The sequence below is a fragment of the Bos indicus genome, chromosome 1 (genome assembly GCF_029378745.1).
Source record: "Bos indicus isolate NIAB-ARS_2022 breed Sahiwal x Tharparkar chromosome 1, NIAB-ARS_B.indTharparkar_mat_pri_1.0, whole genome shotgun sequence".
Lineage (NCBI taxonomy): Eukaryota > Metazoa > Chordata > Mammalia > Artiodactyla > Bovidae > Bos > Bos indicus.
In genome coordinates, this window is record NC_091760.1 from 28635366 (window position 1) to 28653761 (window position 18396).

Here is an 18396-nt window from a genome sequence, read left to right on the forward strand (position 1 = left end):
GAGACATTACTTTGCTACAAAAGTCCATATAGTCAAAGCTATGATTTTTCCAGTAGTCATGTATGAATGTGAGAGTTGGACCATAAAGAAAACTGAGCACTGAAGAATTGATGCTTTTGAACTGTGGTGTTGGAGAAGACTGTTGAGAGTCCCTTGGACTGCAAGGATACCAAACCCGTCAAATCTAAAGAAAATCAACCCTGAATATTCATTGAAAGGACTGATGCTGAAGCTGAAGCCCCAGTACTTTGGCTACCTGATGTGAAGAGTTGATTCATTAGAAAAGATCCTGACGCTGGGAAAGATTGATGGCAGGAGAAGGGCTCAACAGAGGATGAGATGGGTGGATGGCATCACCGACTTGATGGATATGAGTTTGATTAAGCTCTAGGAGTTGGTGATGGAGACAGAGGCCTGGGATGCTATAGTCCATGGGATCTCAAAGAGTCAGACATGACTGAGCAACTGAAACAAACGGAAAGCTTTATTGGTGACTGGTAAAGTAATGAGTTTTAACAGCTTGTTTCCAGTACTCCTTTATAAGGTGACACTAAACAAGAAGGTGCTAGAGGCAAAAGACATCAGTTTAAGAATTATTGCAATGATTTAGCACAAAGGTGAAGAATTATGTCCCTGGCAGTGAGAGTAGTCAAGATTTATGAAAATCAAGTGAACATCTATTTGCTGCTGCTAAGTCACTTCAGTCATGTCCGACTCTGTGAGATCCCAGAGACAGCAGCCCATCAGGCTGCCCCGTCCCTGGGATTCTCCAGGCAAGAACATTGGAGTGGGTTGCCACTTCCTTCTCCAATGCATGAAAGTGAAAAATGAAAGTGAAGTCGCTCAGTTGTATCCGACTCCTAGTGACCCCATGGACTGCAGCCTACCAAGCTCCTCCATCCATGGGATTTTCCAGGCAACAGTACTGGAGTGGGGTGCCATTGCCTTCTCTGGAACATATCGTTACTTGCATTCAATAACTAGTTTAGTGTAAGATTGTGAAAATTGGGAGTCAGTAAAAAGAAATGTATTTAGAATAACTCTGAAGTATTTCCAATTCAAGCTTTGACTTTAACCTCTGATTTAAAGGAAACGGAATATAATTAAAACAAAAGGGAATATGATTGGGTGAGATTTCATTTTTTTTTTTTTTTCTTGTAAAGTTTTTGTTGCATTGACTATTCTCCTTAGCCCAGGGAAAGCCTTTCTCTCCAAAGATCCAGAGAAGATGCTGAGACATGAAATCTTGAACTCTTCTTCTTGCTTTTGCTGTAAATTCTGAGTCCCTACCTAACTCCTCAAAGATCAAGCAGCTACTTAGGCTTCAGGCTTTTGAGGAAAAGGGTATGCATAACAACTCAACACCTGTAAGAAAAACTAGTCTTGACAAAATGTGGAGAATTTTTCACCCTGTGGACTGTACAGGAGTCCTGTGACCAGTACTAGAAAGATTTACAGCACAGATTGGAACATAGAAACCTGGGGGAAAGATAGAATGTGAGGGATTCTTTTTCTTTGAAACGAAGACAGTGCTACTTTGTTTGAACTTGCTGGGTCTTCCTCATTCCGAGGAGGCGTGGAAAAGAATGGATAGACAGATTTATCATTGTCCCTAATATTGCTTCCTCTTAGTACCCCAGTTCCACTAGATGTCCCTAAGGATCTGACATCTTTCACTATGATACTCTAAAAATCCACTAAACAGACTGCTGTGGGTGATGAACCTCTTACCCATCTAATAGACAAAAGAATAAAGTGTGCTAACAGGGATCATTAGAAAAAAAGGTACAAATAGAAATATTTGTAGTAAGTTCTAATGAAATTGAGCTGCTGAAGGAGACAGAAAAGAACTTGGGACAAAAACAAAATAGTAAGATTTTTTTGAGAAGATTTAAATCACCAAAAGCTGAATTTTTGACAAGACAAATAAAAACAAACCTGGTTGTAGACCAAAAAAAAAAAAAAAAAAAAAGAAAAAAAAGTAGCAAGAAATAGACAACATTGGGAATAAGAAAGGAAAACCGGTTGTAGAAATAGAACATGAAAGAATTACGAGGAAACAACTTCTATAACAACTTCTATAAATTTGTAACCAAGGAGGTTGAGGATAAGTTTACTTAATCAAGTGATTTCTCAATGACAGCAAAATCTCAAGTGAGGAAGTATGTTACTTGATGGATATTCATCAAAGTCAAGCTGAGCTCAATGGGGGTATATATCAATGCAGAGAAGAGTAGATAAAATTAATTCTTTCAAGTGATTAACCACTTTTTATGGAAAATATGTTTTCAAGTTGCATACTAGCAATTCTAGTAATCTCATCCAAATACATGTTTTAAAATCGTCTCTTCATATTTGACCTGACAGCGTCAAACGTATCTTGTTTGCATTAGTGTGCACAGACTCTAGTTATAATGTAGTCCTACTCTAACAATAAAATCTTTTTAAATATGTACAGCATATAAACTATAAGTTAAATTATAATGTGATAAAGTTAAATTAAAATGTAGGTTATTATGAAACTAAAAATAGAGCTACTATATCATCCTGCAGTCACACTCTTGGGTATACACAGAAGATATGGGGCCAGCCACTTCTGCAGGTTTTCAGACTAACATTAAGCGAGTCAAGAGTTTCAGCCCTGCTCATCCACTTTAAATGTTGCTGTTTTGCTATGCTTGTGGCCCCTGGAGATGTTTATTTTGTTTTTTAAACTGACTCTAAAAAAATTACTATCTGTATATACTATTCACTGTTTTATATTTCTGGAGCAGAAGAATAATTTAAAGCATAAAACTCTAAAGCAAACCATCTCAATCAGAAATCATAGCACTTTTTTTGGAGGGGGTGGACATTAGGAACTCTATTCCGAAAAATGTTATTGCAACAAATGGAAGGCTAGCAAAATTCTTGCAATTTTAGCACATGTGTGTGTGTGTGTGTGTTCAATCAGTAAGTCGTGTCCAACTCTTTGCAATCCCATGAACTTTAACCCACTAGGCCCCTCTGTCCATGGGATTCTCCAGGCAAGAATACTGGAGTGGGTTGCCATTTCCTCCTCCAGAGTATCTTCCCCACCCAGGGGTGGAATTGGTGTTTCCTATATCTCCTGCACTGGTAGGTGGATTCTTTACCACTGAGCCACCTGGGAAGCCAGATTTAAGTACAAAGTATACAGTAATTTGACATTAGAGGGGACTGAAACAGAAACATTGGTTCACATATCCAATATAAAAAATTATGTTACTTGTATGCCTGAGATTCAAAACCAGATATCCTGATTCCTCATTTTGTTCATCTTAACCCAGCACGCTTACTGCCACATACAGTTGAAAAATCAGGGTGGGTGGGGGGAGTACACATTAAAGAGTAAGTGAAATTCTTTCTTCTAAACTCAATTCAGAAGACTTTGAGAAAATTATTTGTCGTTTAGCCAGATAAAGTTTCAGCATTCTAAATAGCAAAAGTATTGCATGAAAGCTTTCCTGTAACTGGTGTGTGTGGTTCATGGAATTGCCATGAATAACAAAATGTTATGCACATTAATGGCACTGCGTGGGGGATATAGGGGTGGAGTGTGTAGGGGGAGAAACAAGAAGAGAAGTTATCTCACTATATATTATCAAAAAGAAACATTTCTTTCTTACCTTTTTTTTTTTAACTTTGTTTTGTACAATAGCATGCATGATGGCCATATGTAGCACGGAAGAAAGAATACTGTCTCACTCAGAGAGCATAGACAAGGGTTAAGAAGGCCCACGGTCACATGTTACTGATTTGTTATGTGATCCTGGGCACAGAATTTCAATCCTTCATTTAAGTGTTTCCATAGGTTCCTATCTTGATAAGGAGATTTCCTCAATTTTGTGCCTCTATTCTTTTTATTACTCCTCACTTAGTATTCTTCACCCTTCCTTTGGCTTTTGGAGAAGAGCTGTTTCTAATGCTTTAACTATTTCATTCTTCATGCTCTGCTTCAAGCTCAGAAAGATGTAACTGATAACCTTGCAGAACAAACTTTTCCCAGGGAAATGAATGACTTTTTATGCTCACTGGAATTAACATTTGAAAAGTAGAAAAAAAAAAGACAGAAGGGAAAAGAACCTGGATTCTTAGCCTCTCTACCTAATAATGAGTTCCTTGCTATAAACCAAATGAGTTAATTGCATCCATAGGAAGAATTTAATTTAATTTAATTGGAACGTGAACAGAGAGATATCTGAAGATATCAAATTACACCTGGAAAGTAAAAAGTCATAATCTCTCCCATTAAAGTTAAATGACGAAAAGTCCTGTTTTAAGAATGGCTTGTGATGCCCTCAGCAAAATGACCCACATTTTCTTTTTAAAATAGCCTACAATGTAAAATTGCTTATTCATTGTCAATGTCCTGTATACAGTTGAAGTCTAGATTACTTTAAATATTTATATTAAGGTGGAATTTTTCAAAATATATGTTTATTGCCTAAATTATTGGCATTTTATAGATAAAGGACAAAGAATTTGGATAAAAATATGAATTATTGGCTATCTATATTCATTTAAAGTGCTGCAGAGTTCTTTCTTATGTATTACCTGTTTTTATCCTGATAAATGTAAGTATTAGCCTATCATTTTACCAATGTGAAAACATGAAGCACAGAACTTAAGTGCTTTTCTTTATTTTAAAATTTTAGTTAATTAATTCATTTGTTTGCTTTACTTTTGATCATCCATTTATTTTCTTTTTTTCCAAACTAATAACTAATCACTGGGAGAAAGGAGATGAAAAGTGGATGCATAGTTCCTTAAAGAGAAAGTGGTTTTCTCTAACTCAATTAAAAATAAATGCATTACAATTCAGATCTCCCAATCTGCTTTCTGCTTTCAATTCCACCAGCCAATCAGAAAACATCTACGTTTCATAATCATCTTTGTTATTTTATCATCATTATTAATCCATTCACGATCAACTGTTAACTTTATTTCAAATATTTACAATTGTGATTTTGCTACTGTTTTAATTATCCTCTGGGAAGATATATTGCTGCTGCATACATATGCACTCTCTTAAATTTATGGAAATAACTGATTTATTATCAAGTAGCTATCAAGTAATCCTCAATTTAACTAATGATTTTTGTTTATGGTAGTAATTTTCATTAGGAGGGCCTAACTGGATCATCTGCCTCTTCCACAGCTGATTGTCTCTAGAATAGGCAGAGAGTAAATATGTAAATTTATCATCCCATCTCCCAACTCTATTGAGTACAATAAATTTAAGTTTGAATTCATTCTGAGGGCCTAAAATCTTCTAGCATCCAAATTTAGAATTTATTACTGTCTATGTAGTATGTATTACAATCTATGACCTCAATTTAGGACCCTTCGTAATACTATATCAATATCAATAATATTGATATATTGAATATTATAATACCAATCATATTAATGTTGTGTCCTCCACAATGTGTTAGCAGTATATATTCACTAGATAAGCATTACCAAATATATACCAGCTGGATATTGCAAGGCAATTATTCTCCATGTTCATCCATCATGATTCTGTGATTTAAGATTGGTCCTATGACATAGCCTTCTCAGGAGCTAAAATGGACATGTGTTGTTGTTCAGTCACTAAGTCATGTCCTACTCTTTGCAACCCCTTGGACAGCAGCACGCCAGACTTCCCTGTCCTTCACTATCTCCTAGCTTTATTAGCACCACAGTTTGAAAGCATCAATTCTTCGGCACTGAACCTTTTTTATGGACCAGCTCTCAAGCCCATACATGACTACTGGAAAAACCATGACCATTTGGATCATATAAAGCAGTTCCTTTAATAATTTAATGATGAAGCGATGTAGAATACATTTAAGTTAAAAGTATTTGCTCTAGAACAAGAGAGCTTGGGTAGGGTTAGGATCCCAGCTCTACCATTTTCAACAGTGAAACTTCAGGCAATTTTTACCACGTCCAATACCCTTAGTATCACTAACTTTAAATGTAGATCCACTTCATGGGGCATGTGATGGTCAGGCTGGAAGGTGATCCTCTATGGTCCCCAACTCCAGCTGTTTATTCCTTTGTTTAATTTCCTCTCCTGAAGGGTTGGCAGAACCTGTATACTGTTCCTACCAATAGCATATGGAAAAGGTAATGGGATACCACTCCTATTATCACATTTTATCACATAAAGACAAAAGCTTGCTAGAATTTGAAATGAGAATGTTATGGGGGATAAGGAGACCTTAAGCCTTGTAACTGTCTACTATGGGCTTTATGTTTTGAAATGTTTCTTTATTATATGGTGGTGGTGGTGGATTAGTTGCTAAATCATGTTCTGCTCTTGTGATCCCATGTACTGTAGCCTGCCAGGCTCCTTTGTCCATGGGATTTTCCAGGCAAGAATACTGGCTTGGGTTGCCATTCCTTCTCCAGGCCTTTATTATATGAGGTTAATTAATTCTGAGAAGAGATTGATTCTGAGAAGAGATGCCAACAAGAGATCGATTTTGAGGAGTATATTTGAATCTCAGTGGGAGATAAATTATGAATTTTGCCCTTGTCAGCTAGAGATTTTGCCCATATGGAAGGTGGTTGTTGATTCAATAGAAACCATAGAACTGAGCTGATGACTGAGCCAGGGAATGGGTTAAAGACTAGGCAGCTTCACCTGAAACAGCCTGAGATCAAAATCAGACCAAAATGTCAAGTGAATACCTGCATACAGAACAGGCCTTAACCAGAAACAGCAAAACCTTGAACTAGATTCCAAATAAAGTCTCTCAGGAGCTTCACAGGCAAAGAGGGAGTGATCTGGAATCCAGGGGAAAAGAGGTTCCTTCAAACAACAAGGTTGATGAAAAAAGCAGTTAGCCACAATGTGCTCACATTGTGCTTGTAGGAACTGTATCTATTTGCTCATCAGACCTGGAACCTATCAGGGTCTTCTCTGGTTCCCCTACGAGCAACCAAAATGCTGATTTAAAACAAAAGGATTATCAGATGTTTCTCCAGTAATGATGGGCTTATTGGGGATTAACAGAGAATATAATTCATGTCTGCAACCATAGCAATCTGTGTGGGAGTTTCTGCATGTCAAGGGAAAGGAGAACACTTTTACAGAGAGGGAAAGGAAGTTGAGAGGGCTATAATAAACAAAAAGTCTATGGCTTTTGTTTAGCTTAGTGTTTTTGGGGGTGGAGGAGTGAGGAAGAGAAATTTTTCTTTTTCTTGTTCAGCACTGTTAATATCCTAGGGCATAAGAGCTGCCCCTTCTGCTTTCCCCACTTTATGTAACTGATTATTAGATACTGTTTAAAAGACTTGCCTGTAGCACAAATGATAAAGAATCTGCCTGCAATGCAGGAGACCAGGGTTCGTTCCCTGGGTAGGGAAGATCATCTAGAGAAGAGAATGGCAATCCACTCCAGTATTCTTGCCTGGGGAATTCCATAGATAGAGACGCCTGGTAAGCTGCAGTCTGTGGGGGTCACAAAGATTCGGACACGACTGAGTGACTAACTCACACATTAAATAGTGTTTATTAATACTTTACAAAGCCGTCAGGGTGGTCTGCTGGCTCACTGGTTCTCTTCTCACATATGAGAGGAGGGGAAGGCAAAGAAAATACCAGCAACAGTTTCTTGCCTCCAAAAGCACAGGGTTTTGACCTGACTCTCCAGTGTGCTTCAAAAATGTTGTTAGAGGAAAAAACAACAAAATGTTAAATATTTTCCTGCTTATTTAATTTTGCTCTGCCTTCTAATTATGGTGTTATTCTTGTACAAAATTCATTATAAACTTATTTTGTAATTAATTTTTTTAAGAGCAAGAATGGGTCTCTTCAGAACACATTACCTCTATTTTCTGTCACTGTTCCTCTTGAGGATGACCAGCCCTTTACCTTAAATTGTCCAAGTCCTTTCCCTCTATTACCTTCACCAAACTCCTCTTGGACATTATAAAATTATACAATATGTTGTGAATTTTATTTTGTATGATATTATATATCCTTGTGATTTAACCTTATCACTAATTATGGAATATGAAATCTTCAAATATACAAGTAGAATCAAGAGTTTGGATCCACTGGCAGGTTAAAGATCTTTGAGGGACAGGAAGATGTTCTTACTCAGTGTTCAGAGCAAGTGTTTACAATAAGACTAGCATTCTATTGATTTATTTTTACCTTTTTAAAAAATATAAATGAATTATATTCATGTATATAATTTATATTTCTTCAAAATGATCATGTTTTCTCTGTCTCTCTCTTTCATCTCCCCCTCTCTCTCTCACACACACACACACAAACATATACACACTCCAGGCCTTCACAGAATTACATTGCTCACTGTCCTTGAAAAGATAGATGGATAACTTATAATCATAATTATCCGTACTCACTGGTGTAATGAAGAGAATTAGAAATGTGTACACAATAGCAGTGCAGGAGACAGGAATCATAATTAGCAACTATTAATCTAATAGGGGGAAAAAGAGACGGCTGGAATAATTAACACATGCCACACAGAGTGATCGTTTATGATAAGGATGACTGAAAAGACAGCCACATTACTTAGCTTTCCCCACTGGCAAAGAAATCCAGAGAAAAACAAAATGAATCTTTAGTCTCAGACAGCAGTCATCGTGTTTACTGAGCTGTGGCAAGAGTAGCCTTTTTAGGAATCCATTTGGTAATTCTTCTTTAACCCCTACTTTTACTAATATAGAACCAAATAATCTTGCCCTTTTTCATAAAATGTGGTCTGCAACACTCTTAAAAGAAACACTCAAATTACATTTAAAACAACCTTTAGTTAAGAAAATACTTACCTCTCGGAAACAGTCATGCATTTTAGAAGCTCATATGTATTTGTTCTCTCTTTGGCTTTCGTTTACTTCTTAACTATATATCCCATCAAAAATGTCACTATAGATAGTTTTAAATGATCCATAGGCAAGATAATACAAGATAATACAGTCCTCATCTGTATTAACTCTGTTCACATAGCATATGTACAGAGGCTCAGAATAGCACAGAACAGAGAGAGCTGAAAATATTTCATGCAGCTGAAATAATAATCATTTGCTTCTTCTTTTCACATTCTCTCTACATAGAAATAAATAATTAGATTCTAATGAAATTCAGGCCAGTTCTGAGTTGTGTTTATTTACAGTTTACTATTTTGAATAAGAATTGAATGTATCATGAAAACTATGAGACAGGTTTGAGAAAAGCATTATTAAAATGCCTTTAAACTAATCCTACAAAGAAACAATCTGTATGTCATTAGATGAAAAGTATTCAAATATATCTTCAAAAGTCTCAATTCAGTTCAGTTCAGTCGTTCAGTTATGTCCGATTCTTTGCAACACCATGGACTGCAGCACGCCAGGCCTCCCTGTCCATCACTAACTCCCACAGTTTACTCAAACTCATGTCCATTGAGTCGGTGATGCCATCCAACCATCTCATCCTCTGTTGTCACCTTCTCCTCCTGTCTTCAATCTTTCCCAGCATCAGGGTCTTTTCACATGAGTCAGTCCTTCGTATCAGGTGGCCAAAGTATTGGAGTTTCCTCTTTGGCATCAGTCCTTCCAATGATTATTCAGGATTTATTTCCTTTAGGATGGGCTAGTTGGGTCTCCTTGCTGTCCAAAGGACTTTCTAGAGTCTTCTTCAACACCACTTCAGAAGTGTAAATTTTCAGCACTCAGCTTTCTTTACAGTCCAACTCTCACATCCATACGTGACTACTGGAAAAAATATATAGCTTTGACTAGACAGTCCTTTGTTGACAAAGCAATGTCTCTGCTTTCCAATAAGCTGTCCAGGTTGGTCATAACATTTCTTCCAAGGAGCAAGAGTCTTTTAATTTCATGGCTGCAGTCACCATCTTCTTAATGTTTTCTATGGTTGTACTGAAATGCCTAATTACCTTCATGGTCATTTCCTACTATGTCCTCATGCTTAGGCTGTCCCTAGCATTTTGTTTCCAAGAATCAATTTATGAACACTGAAAACTAAGAATATTAAGTAAAAAAAAAAGTTTTTTTTTCAATATTTGTGGGATTCAGTGAAACCATTGTTAGAGAGAAACTCATGCTATTGAAGCATATATAGGAAGGAAGAATATTTTAAATAACCTAATTCTGCACCATAAGAAATTATGGAAAGGTGATCATATTTAATCTAGAGTGAATAAAATTCAAAACAGGAAATCAATAGAGAAAAATGAGAAAACCAAAATTTGTTTCTTTGAAAAGATCAATAAAAATAACAAAACTGTATTCAGAATAATGTAAAAAAAGAGAGAAAAGATACAAGTAGTCAATATCAGAAATAAATGAGGGATTTATTTAGTCACACAGTTGTGTCTGAGTCTTTGCACTCCCATGTACTGTAGCCTGCCCGGCTCCTCTGTCCATGGAATTCTCCAAGCAAAAGTACCAGAGTGGGTTGCCATTTCCTTCTCCAGGGGATCTTCCCAACTCAGGGATCGAAGCCAGGTCTACTACATTGTACTCAGATTTTTTACCAACTGAGCCACTAGGGAAGGCCAAATGAGGGAAAATCAGTTAATCTAATGGGCATAAAAAAGATAAAAAGGGACTACCATAAAGAATTCCATGCTCACAGATTAGATTACGTAGATGAAATGCACCAGTTCCTTGAACACTACTGCTACTCACAAAGAGAAAATTAGAGAATGTAGTCATACATCTATCATAGAAATTGAGTCAATAATCAATAACTTTCAAACACAGAAAACAACAGACCCAAATGATTGCACTAGTGAATTCACCCAACAGTTATGATGAAATAGTACTAATTCTATATATTAATAATATCTTCCAAAAAATATAAATAGAAGGAATATTTCCCAACTGAGACTAACTTACAGTAATATCAAAGCTGATAAAGACAGTGAAGGGAAAAAAAAAGGGGGGGCTACGGATCAATATTTTCCATAAACTTACACAAAAAAATCATTGATAAAATAGTAGAATATTGAATCCAGAAATATGTAAAGTAGGTTGTTACTGTTTAGTCACTAAGTCGTGTCTGATTCTTTGCAACCCCATGGACTGTAGCACACTAGGCTTCCCTACGCATCAGTATCTCCCCGAGTCTGCTCAAACTCATGTCCGTTTAGTGGGTGATGCCATCCAACCATCTCATCCTCTGCTGCCCGTCTCCTCCTGCCCTCAATCTTTACCAGCATTAGGTTTTTTTGTTTTAATTTTTTTTTACTTATTTTCTATTTCTTACACAAAAATTAACTAAAAATGAGTTATAAACCTGCATGTAAAAATGCACAAATATAAAGCTTTCAGAAGAAAATACATGAGAAAATTTATGACATTAGGTCTCATAATGATTCTAGATAGAACACCAAAATCATGATCCTTGAAGGAAAAAAAATAATAAATTGGCCTTTGAATATTAAAATATTTTACTCTGTGAAGGATACTGGCAAAAATGAAAAGATATGAATCAGATTAAAATATTTTAAAATCACATATATTCTAAAGGATTTGTACTCAAAGAACTCTTTCAAGTATTGTATTCAAAGAACCGCTTGCAAGTAAATGCTAAGAAGTCAATCAGTACACTTTCAAATTGGGCAAAACACCTGAGTGGTTGCCTCAGCAAAGATAAACAGATGAAAAGTATATGAAAAGATGCACAGAATCATTCGTGTGTGTGTGTGTGTGTGTGTGTGTACTTTATCCCTCAGTCATCTAGTCCCTGACTCTTTGTGACCCCCCATAGGTTTTAGCTCACCAGGCTTCTCTGTCCATGAGACTTTTCAGGCAACAATAGTGGAGTGGGTTGCCATTCCCTTCTCCAGGGGATATTCTTGACCCAGGGATCGAACCAGGATTTCCTGCATTGCAGGTGGATTCTTTACCATCTGAGCTATCAGAGAAGCCCTCATTTATCATTAAGAGAATGCACATTTAAAAAATGAGATTTCATTGCATAGTTGTTAATATAGGTAAAATCCAAAAACAAAATAAAAATTACAAAATAAACTACCATATGGATCATTCTAGTCTCCCTTTGTTTGTATTCTCCTACTTAAATAGTGAGGAACCTGGCTTCCAACATATTTTATCCACTTAATTATATATTCAGTTCCAGTATATATTTATAGTGATTTCAGAATTGATAGGCCATAACCACTGTGGAAACAATTTTACCAAGTAGACTACTGTGCTTTTTTACAGCTCTTCTTACTTTTAGTCTCCACTCATTTCTCAAGTTTCTAGGGTCAGATATCATTATTCTAGTATAATCAGGAGAAAAATATAACACAAAGTGAGGGACAATCTATTAAGTACCTGACCAGTATGTTTCAAAACTGTCAAGGTCCTTAAAAATAAGAAAAATGTGAAAAACTGTTACAGGCAAGAGGAGCTGTAGAAACAGGACAACTCAATGTAGTTTGATATGATGAATAAGATTCTGGAACAGAAAAAGCACATTAGATAAAACGGGGATGGAATTTCCTGGTGGTCCAGTAGTTAAGGGGATGAGGGGACAAGGGTTCAATCCCTGGTCAGGAAACTAATATACTGCATGTCTCAGACCAACTATGCCCAAGCACCACAACTACTGAGCCCATGAACCACAAATAGGGAGTCCGTGCACTGCAACAAAAGATCCCACATGGTACAACCATTACCTGAAACAGTCAAATAAATAAATAAATAAAATATAAAGTTAATCTTTAGTATACTATATTTATGTTTTTCCTTCTGGCTTACTTCACTTTGTATAATAGGCTCCAGTTTCATCCACCTCATTAGAATTGATTCAAATGTATTCTTTTTAATGGCTGAGTAATACTCCATTGTGTATATGTACCACTGCTTTCTTATCCATTCATCTGCTGATGGACATCTAGGTTGCTTCCATGTCCTGGCTATTATAAACAGTGCTGTGATGAACATTGGGGTACACGTGTCTCTTTCCCTTCTGGTTTCCTCAGTGTGTATGCCCAGCAGTGGGATTGCTGGATCATAAGGCAGTTCTATTTCCAGTTTTTTAAGGAATCTCCACACTGTTCTCCATAGTGGCTGTACTAGTTTGCATTCCCACCAACAGTGTAAGAGGGTTCCCTTTTCTCCACACCCTCTCCAGCATTTATTATTTGTAGACTTTTGGATCACAGCCATTCTGACTGGTGTGAAATGGTACCTCATAGTGGTTTTGATTTGCATTTCTCTGATAATGAGTGGTGTTGAGCATCTTTTCATGTGTTTGTTAGTCATCTGTATGTCTTCTTTGGAGAAATGTCTATTTAGTTCTTTGGCCCATTTTTTGATTGGGTCATTTATTTTTCTGGAGTTGAGCTGTAGGAGTTGCTTGTATATTTTTGAGATTAGTTGTTTGTTACAGTATACTAATGCATATATATGGAATTTAGAAAGATGGTAACAATAACCTGGTGTACGAGACAGCAAAAGAGACACTGATGTATAGAACAGTCTTATGGACTCTGTGGGAGAGGGAGAGGGTGGGAAGATTTGGGAGAATGACATTGAAACATGTAAAATATCATGTAAGAAACGAGTTGCCAGTCCAGGTTTGATGCAAGATACTGGATGCTTGGGGCTAGTGCACTGGGACGACCCAGAGGGATGGTATGGGGAGGGAGGAGGGAGGAGGGTTCAGGATGGGGAACACATGTATACCTGTGGCAGATTCATTTTGATATTTGGCAAAACTAATACAATTATGTAAAGTTTAAAAATAAAATAAAATTAAAAAAAATATTATTGAACTCAATTACTTTAATTTCACCAATCTCCAAGACCCAAATTCTCTCTCTCAAGAAGTTAAATGCTTTCACTCTTTTCTTAAAAGACTTATAGCTTTGTGTAAGTTAAAAGTCTGATATTCTGTCATTAATTTTATATATTTTGCTATGGAACATTAATTTCTATATTATGAAGTATTATCATAAATAAATAAAACTAGTAAAAAAAATAAAGTTAATCTTTAAAAAAGATAAAATGAGGATATATGTATAAATTGTGGACTTTAGTTAATAATAATGTATCAATATTTGTTCTGTAATTGTGACTTTATATTATTAATGTATGCTGTTAGCCAAAGTGAAAGTGTATGTCAGGTGTGTGGTCATTTTCTATATCATACTTTCAATTTTCATGTAAATCTAAAACTATTCTAAATTCGGAAGTATATTTATAAAATATAGGTAAATTACTTGAATAAGCACTTCACCTAGGAAGATGTAAGAAAGGCAACTAAGTATCTGCAAATTTTTCAATTTCTCTGTCATTAAAAAATGTATATATAATTAAAACCACAATTAAAAGCTACTACAGACATACTAGAATGAATAATTTCAAGAGATGACCATATCATCTAATAGAGAGGATGTGGAGAAGCCAAAGATGGTGGGATTTAAAATGATACGACTTTAAAAAGTAGTTCGGAAGTCTCTTAAAAGCTAATCATTTGCTCTATGATCTAACCCACTCTTAGGAATTCACTGTGTCTCTGCTTTAATACAACCAGTGTGGAAAAACCAGTTAATAATTCTGAAATCTCTCCTTCTCTCTCTGCTCCACTCTATATAATTTAAGCAGTTAAGCTAAAAAAAATATTATTCAATGTGAAATATTTTATGTTTGCTAAGAGGACATTATGTTAATCCTCTTTTAAATTTAAGCATATGATTCCTTTAGGAAGATGTAGATATTGGATATCAAGCTAGAAAACCTCTTAGAGATTACCAAGAAAACCTCTCTCACTTTATGCATAGGGGCACTTACAAAAAAGCAAATAACCTGTCAACTCTTACATGGAGTGATGGTATGAGAAGTCTGTCACTTTCTCTTCTTATACTTTGTAGAGCAACACTGGAATACTATAGTTTATTTATATATTCATCCCTACAAAATATATTCTTTTGATTTTTATGTTTTATGAAATTTTTACACATACTATCATGATATTTTTCTTCATTTGCAGCTTTATTTTTCATCCATGTTGAAATGCATATTAGTAAGTTAGTATATTATTTGAACTATTTGATAGTATCATGTGACTCATAACACATATAATATAAGCCAAATGACTTGGACTCTAATTTTATGTGAAGCTACTGCTCACAGAATAGGCTAAAACTCTTATTTTCAGAGAAGCCAGGAAAAGAGAGTCACAAGCAGTGAGTAAACATTGATATTTTGAAATGACCTCATCATGGACACTGATTAAGTCTTTTGATGGATATTTAGGGTACTTCCAATTTTTTGCATATGCACTTCTAATACAGCCTTGATACACATCTCATTTGCATATGCAGATCTTTCCATCTGAGAGAAATATCCTTAGAAATAAACATGTTTTTTTTTTCATAAATATGTGCATTTGTAACTGCTAAGGTCAAAATTGGCTTATAATTTTTTTTTTCCAATTTAAACACACAGTAGAAGTATACAGTATCAGATCTTGTGATTTTCCATATTGTTCAACTTTGGTATATCTTATACATCAAAATAAAAAAAAAATTAAATATAACTATTGGACTTCACTGGTGGTGCAGTAGATAGGAGTCCACCTGCCAATGCAGGGGACACAGGTTCAGTCCCTGGTCTGGGTAGATTCCACATGCTGCTGGGCAACTAAGCTGGTGCACACAGCTACGAAGCCTGCACTCTAGAACTTCCAATCCACAACCACTAAAGACCCTGGGCATAGAGCCTGTACTCTACAACAGAAGCCACCACAAAAAATGCCCACACATCAAGGAAGAGTAGACCCACTTGCCGCAACTAGAGAAAGCAATGATGATCCAGTGCAGCCAAAAATAACTAACGAAATTATAAAAAAACAAATAACTATAGCTATTGGTAAAACATTAGAACATGATATTCATAGAAGAGAAAACTCAATGAATTTATGAAAATATCAAATATATTTTTCAGGACTATGAATATATGATGATGGTGAGATAATCTGTCACATCTAACTATATGTGAAAAATGAAAAATATTAAAAATAATTTTAAATGGTCAGTTTTCAAAATCTTTGTTACTTAGGCAAATCAGCTGCAAACTACATTAAAATATTATGAATTTATATGTAAGTTTCCATCTGAATAAGTCCAAACCTTCTGATTTTTTGAAATTAATATTTCTCTGTCATAGCTTCCATCATTGAAAATGGGAATCTTAGTATATACGTCATATTTTTTTTGAGAACTAAATTTTTACCAGTATGTAAAGAACTTGTCCAATGAAACAAAAAGGAAATGTTTGTCAAAATGTTTATTACTATCAAAGTGATTATTACTAAGACATACCATATCAATTAATAAAGATATGAATGTAATCTTCTCTTTCAGCAATGGTAGTCCTCAAAAATATTCTTTCTGTACTTTATCATAGAAATTTATCCAGGTAAAACTGGCAATGTGCTAGAATGCTTGGATGAACAAAGAGGGAAGAAAAAAAAACAAAACAAAGCCTGATGCTGGCATAAATTCTTACAGTTATTCTAAGGAAGCACAATAGAGTAAATCATGTATGAATCCTTTTTGAATTGGAGCTCAGTGGCCATCTTGATGATCATTATTTAATAGAATGCTTCTGCATAACATGAGAATCCATGCCTTAGTTTTAAAATACTCCTTCCAGGAGAGCTATGAATCTTTGAGGACATAATTAGATTTCATCAAAAATAAAGCACAAAATCCATAAAGATCAAACAAAGACATGTATTTATTATGTATATAAAGTCATTAGTATATGCATAGATGGTTTCACAAATTGATGATAGATGAATACATTCATATGCACATATATCAATTAAAACAGTCAAGCAGCTGCTGAGAAGGAATCATTACAATCTTACAGCTAAGATTTATAAAATTATTACTGTACAAAGTTCCAAATGGTATGCTAAGGTTTTCAATGATGTTTATTTGGCTTAAACATTGTAACAGTTCTGTGACAAAAATACTGTTGGTTTCCCTTATTTGTAAGTGAGAAAACTTAGGCATACAGATATTAAATAATTTACTCGAGCCCATAAATAGTGAGAGTAGAGCTGAGATCAAAACCCTGCCCATTCAGCTTCCAAAGCCTATGGTTTCAATCACATTTCATGTTTTAGTTGTAGTAACAAGAATGCCTAACTCATCTGAAAGATATTCCAAGTAATATTAAAACCAAAGTTTGCCAATTCGGGGTTTGGTCATAATATTTAGATATATTGGTAAATTTGTCATTTATTATTTTTTTTTACCAAATCAGATATCTTAAATTGGAAGGACCAAGTAGGAGATTTCAACCCTCAAACAATTTTGAGATTTCAAAAACAAGAAAAGAAAGAGGGACGTGAAATAGGGAGAGAGGAAGGAAGGAGGAAAAAGAAAATATCTAAATGTTTGTATGAACTACATGTACATATTTTGAACTTGTTCTTTGTTCAATAAACTAGGATCAAAGATCAGACTTAGTTTGTTAACAATAGCCATTACAACAGAATTGGGATTCATTTCAGTTAGAAACCTGCTGATGAGTTAGATGTGTGAAAGTGGAGAATGTGTAATAGTTTCTCTGGATATTGAGGCCTTACCAAGTAAACCAAGGAGATTTTGACTTATATTTTCAGTTCTAATATTTGACTTATATTTTCAGTTCTAATATTCTATAATTTTGTTCACACATAACATGTCGGAGGTAGTGTGGGAAGGAAGAAAGAGATTGACACAAGGACAGTTAAGAAAACAAATGGACTAGTGAATCCATAATTATTTTCCTGACTACCACAGGGCATAATGAAGAATCACTGTGATTTTACTCTACAGAAATTTCAATGCTCTCTGCTGTGCTGAGAATTAAGAAAAAAAAAAAAAAAAATACAAGTGCTAGTTTCTACATTTACAAATCTATACAGACTAGCAATTAAATGGAAATTTTAATAAATGCTATGAATCAAGCCTCATTGTATATTCTGTCAGCTAGTGCTGATGTGAGAAATGCCAATCCATACTTTTCCTCTATTACTCTGAATAATTGAGAATAAAGTGGGTGTGAATTGCACAACACTTCCTCAGTATGTACTTAAAAAATAATCAAGAAAATTCACAACTTTTCTATTTACTATGAAAACATCAATCAATTTTACATTTAAACAGATATGAATATGAAGCCAAGCAGTTTATAAAAATATGTCTTATTCTGAATTATGTCACAGTAAAATGAATATACTTTCTGAGAAATGAGAAATTAGTCTCCCAATATAACATGTTTATGTTTTTACATCAGGCATCCTAGATTATAGTGCATGTGGTAGTAGTAGTAATAATGATAATAATATGAAAATAATATAAAAACACACTGGAACATGATAGATTATCTATAGGT